Source organism: Schistocerca americana, unplaced genomic scaffold, assembly GCF_021461395.2.
Source record: "Schistocerca americana isolate TAMUIC-IGC-003095 unplaced genomic scaffold, iqSchAmer2.1 HiC_scaffold_296, whole genome shotgun sequence".
In the NCBI taxonomy this organism is placed as follows: domain Eukaryota; kingdom Metazoa; phylum Arthropoda; class Insecta; order Orthoptera; family Acrididae; genus Schistocerca; species Schistocerca americana.
Window position 1 is genome coordinate 1 of NW_025726012.1, and position 5,000 is coordinate 5,000.

Below are 5,000 nucleotides of genomic sequence, written 5' to 3' on the forward strand. Positions count from 1 at the left end.
CGTTTCATGAAGAGTTATCTCCAATATGCGACATTCCCGCTGTCCCTATACATGAGCTGCGGGCTGTACCAGTTACGAGCTAGAGACGCGACCGCGTTGCTCTCTGTACGAATGCCGATGCTGAGCGGTCAGCTAGGAGGCGCTCCATCCATGTCGGTACCGGTGAGCGTTGCACTCGCAGTCGCAAGAACGTACGGCAAGTATATTACCTGGAAGAGTCAATGACAGTCCACGCCCCCCTGCGTGGGAAGAGTCTTTCTAGGCCATGACCCACCGGAAGGGCGCAGCGTCCCCCACCCCAGACATGTGACGTCACACCATCGGTATTGACGACTAGACTGATTCCTTATAATCATTTGCCATACACCGGTGGAAGCTGCCGAGACGAGTAACTACATAGCGGGCTCGCCGTGTCACTAATGTACAGAGATACAACAGTTTCGACTGGAACCGGATTAAACGTATACACGGCGCTGATTAGTAATAGATAGAGCCATCAGAATACAGATAATGTATACAACTGTCCGTATACATGCTGAAAGACTCTGCTCACAATCACAACCACACGTCAGCCACACACCCTTATCACGCACTACTCTCTGCCTGTAACACGCACACAGACAATATGTAAGCACCAGCATGGAACAACACCCAGTGCATCCTCTCCGCCACATTAGACAATCCACACTGTCATAACCAGACTGGGAGGTCCACTCAGAAAACAGAATATCCCACCCACCCGACAACCACCATTGCTCAGCCAAGCCACCAACACCCACACATGTCCTACACAGGGGTGCACCCAACATCACAATACTGCCTCCTCTCACAGCACACAAACAATGGCAGGAATGAAAGACACAGGTCTGCCACAAGCATGGAATGAGAGCGCCGCCTGTCATGAGCCAAAGGTGCATCCTGACGTGGCAAATCAGATGATGCCGCAGGCATCCACTTACTATAATCACAATCAACAAACCGGCCGCCCCGCCCCGCCCCCCATTAAACCTTTCCTTACAACAATGTGTACCTTAACCTAACCTATATCGTACCGTAACCTAACCTATATCGTACCGTAACCTAACCTATGTCGTACCGTAACCTAACCTATGTCGTACCGTAACCTAACCTATGTCGTACCGTAACCTAACCTATGTCGTACCGTAACCTAACCTATGTCGTACCGTAACCTAACCTATGTCGTACCGTAACCTAACCTATGTCGTACCGTAACCTAACCTATGTCGTACCGTAACCTAACCTATGTCGTACCGTAACCTAACCTATGTCGTACCGTAACCTAACCTATGTCGTACCGTAACCTAACCTATGTCGTACCGTAACCTAACCTATGTCGTACCGTAACCTAACCTATGTCGTACCGTAACCTAACCTATGTCGTACCGTAACCTAACCTATGTCGTACCTTAACCTAACCTATGTCGTACCTTAACCTACCCTATGTCGTACCTTAACCTAACCTATGTCGTACCTTAACCTAACCTATGTCGTACCTTAACCTAACCTATGTCGTACCTTAACCTAACCTATGTCGTACCTTAACCTAACCTATGTCGTACCTTAACCTAACCTATGTCGTACCTTAACCTAACCTATGTCGTACCTTAACCTAACCTATGTCGTACCTTAACCTAACCTATGTCGTACCTTAACCTAACCTATGTCGTACCTTAACCTAACCTATGTCGTACCTTAACCTAACCTATGTCGTACCTTAACCTAACCTATGTCGTACCTTAACCTAACCTATGTCGTACCTTAACCTAACCTATGTCGTACCTTAACCTAACCTATGTCGTACCTTAACCTAACCTATGTCGTACCTTAACCTAACCTATGTCGTACCTTAACCTAACCTATGTCGTACCTTAACCTAACCTATGTCGTACCTTAACCTAACCTATGTCGTACCTTAACCTAACCTATGTCGTACCTTAACCTAACCTATGTCGTACCTTAACCTAACCTATGTCGTACCTTAACCTAACCTATGTCGTACCTTAACCTAACCTATGTCGTACCTTAACCTAACCTATGTCGTACCTTAACCTAACCTATGTCGTACCTTAACCTAACCTATGTCGTACCTTAACCTAACCTATGTCGTACCTTAACCTAACCTATGTCGTACCTTAACCTAACCTATGTCGTACCTTAACCTAACCTATGTCGTACCTTAACCTAACCTATGTCGTACCTTAACCTAACCTATGTCGTACCTTAACCTAACCTATGTCGTACCTTAACCTAACCTATGTCGTACCTTAACCTAACCTATGTCGTACCTTAACCTAACCTATGTCGTACCTTAACCTAACCTGTATTGCGCCTTAACCTAACCTGTATTGCGCCTTAACGTAACCTGTATTGCGCCTTAACGTAACCTGTATTGCGCCTTAACGTAACCTGTATTGCGCCTTAACGTAACCTGTATTGCGCCTTAACGTAACCTGTATTGCGCCTTAACGTAACCTGTATTGCGCCTTAACGTAACCTGTATTGCGCCTTAACGTAACCTGTATTGCGCCTTAACGTAACCTGTATTGCGCCTTAACGTAACCTGTATTGCGCCTTAACGTAACCTGTATTGCGCCTTAACGTAACCTGTATTGCGCCTTAACGTAACCTGTATTGCGCCTTAACGTAACCTGTATTGCGCCTTAACGTAACCTGTATTGCGCCTTAACGTAACCTGTATTGCGCCTTAACGTAACCTGTATTGCGCCTTAACGTAACCTGTATTGCGCCTTAACGTAACCTGTATTGCGCCTTAACGTAACCTGTATTGCGCCTTAACGTAACCTGTATTGCGCCTTAACGTAACCTGTATTGCGCCTTAACGTAACCTGTATTGCGCCTTAACGTAACCTGTATTGCGCCTTAACGTAACCTGCATTGCGCCTTAACGTAACCTGCATTGCGCCTTAACGTAACCTGTATTGCGCCTTAACGTAACCTGCATTGCGCCTTAACGTAACCTGCATTGCGCCTTAACGTAACCTGTATTGCGCCTTAACGTAACCTGTATTGCGCCTTAACGTAACCTGTATTGCGCCTTAACGTAACCTGTATTGCGCCTTAACGTAACCTGTATTGCGCCTTAACGTAACCTGTATTGCGCCTTAACGTAACCTGTATTGCGCCTTAACGTAACCTGTATTGCGCCTTAACGTAACCGATATTGCGCCTTAACGTAACCTATATTGCGCCGTAACGTAACCTATATTGCGCCGTAACGTAACCCACATTGCCCCTTAACGTAACCTATATTGCGCCGTAACGTAACCTATATTGCGCCGTAACGTAACCCACATTGCCCCTTAACGTAACCCACATTGCCCCTTAACGTAACCCACATTGCCCCTTAACGTAACCCAACACACGTTGGGCCTTAACCCAACACACGTTGGGCCTTAACCCAACACACGTTGGGCCGTAACCCAACACACGTTGGGCCTTAACCCAACACACGTTGGGCCTTAACCCAACACACGTTGGGCCTTAACCCAACACACGTTGGGCCTTAACCTGCTCTGTAATTGTCATACGACGCGTTAAATTAGTGTAGTGTTGCCTAACTGCAACCCCCGCAATATAGTTTGCTACTCGCACTGCCCGGTCCCCAGTGTATCGCTTCATGTTAAACACCTTGCAGCTATACACTGTAATGTGGATGGCAGCAGGACGTACATGCTCAATGCCCTTTGCAGTTGTTCATTGGCATTTGCAGTTGTTCATTGGCATTCGCATGGCGAAGCACTTAGCCTACGCTGTGGTACGGCCTGTGTCAACTGTCCGCTGATGTTGTACGTCCAAATCACACACTGTACTGCACATTGGTCCTCATGTACTGAATGATACATCGTGGTACATGTGACCGTACAACGACTGCGCCAACAACGGCGAACCATGCGGTCCAAATGTTGTGCACTCAGCTACGTGTCGTCTCCCTATAAGAGCTGGATTGCAGTGTGGTATGCCCTGGATGGCGATCAGCATGAGCCGTCTGTTGATGTAGTGGCGCGTGTTGTCAGACGTAGTCGTCTCTTCTCACACACCGTGATAGCACGGTGCACTGCGTTCCACATCTGCGACATGCGACAGAGGCCGGTTGACAGTCGTTCGCGCAATGGACATCGCATACGTACGGGGGCCACCTTCCACGTGTTCGCTAAGCGTGGACATGTTGTTGCGTGTATGTGGGCAGACAGTGTGTCGTGACACCTGACACAGGCATGCAACAATCGTTGAATTTGCAAATGGCGATGGACGCCTACGTTTGCTGGTGACGTTACGCAAATGAACAACTGGTAAACCGTTGTGGTGCGGTTGTTCTCGCTAGGGGTGAATCAGTGATGGCGACGATCGGTTGAGCTACCAACCGGTTGTTGCAGCGATACCCACCATGCCCACGAACGTGAATGGCATGTGGGTGTGAAGCGATACGCGGCGGTGGCTGGGTGGGACCGTCCCCGGCCGGTGAGGGGGGGCCTCCCGGCGTGTTGGCCGTGCGGTGCGTGGGCGCACGCGCTACAGCCGGCTGGTGGGGGCGGCCAGTGGCAGGCGCGCCGGCCGACGGAGGCGGCAGGCGGCGCAGCTGCGCGCCGGCGCACCCTGCACGCGGCGCCGTGCGGCCAAAGTAGGTCCTCGCGGGCCCGGTGCGAAGCGCGGTGGACATCTGCAGTGTGCTGGTCCGATTGAGGACTGTGTGCGCTGAGGATGCGCCGCCGCCCGGCGCTCGGCGCCGCGACGCCGTCTGCTGCTCGGTCGCCTCTGCGGTTCTCGCAGGTGGTTTGTATCGCAGCTGTGCGGACGTGTTGGCGCGTGCGCTGTGCTGGGAGAGTTCGCTTCGGCACCCAAGTGGGGCTTTTGTCCTTCTGTGGCGCTGGCGTTGGAGCTGCCGGTCACCGTAGGTGGCGCGTGTTGTCTCCCGCCGGCAATGCCACGACAGCACGCTCCCGGGCCTCTGTCGGCAGCGG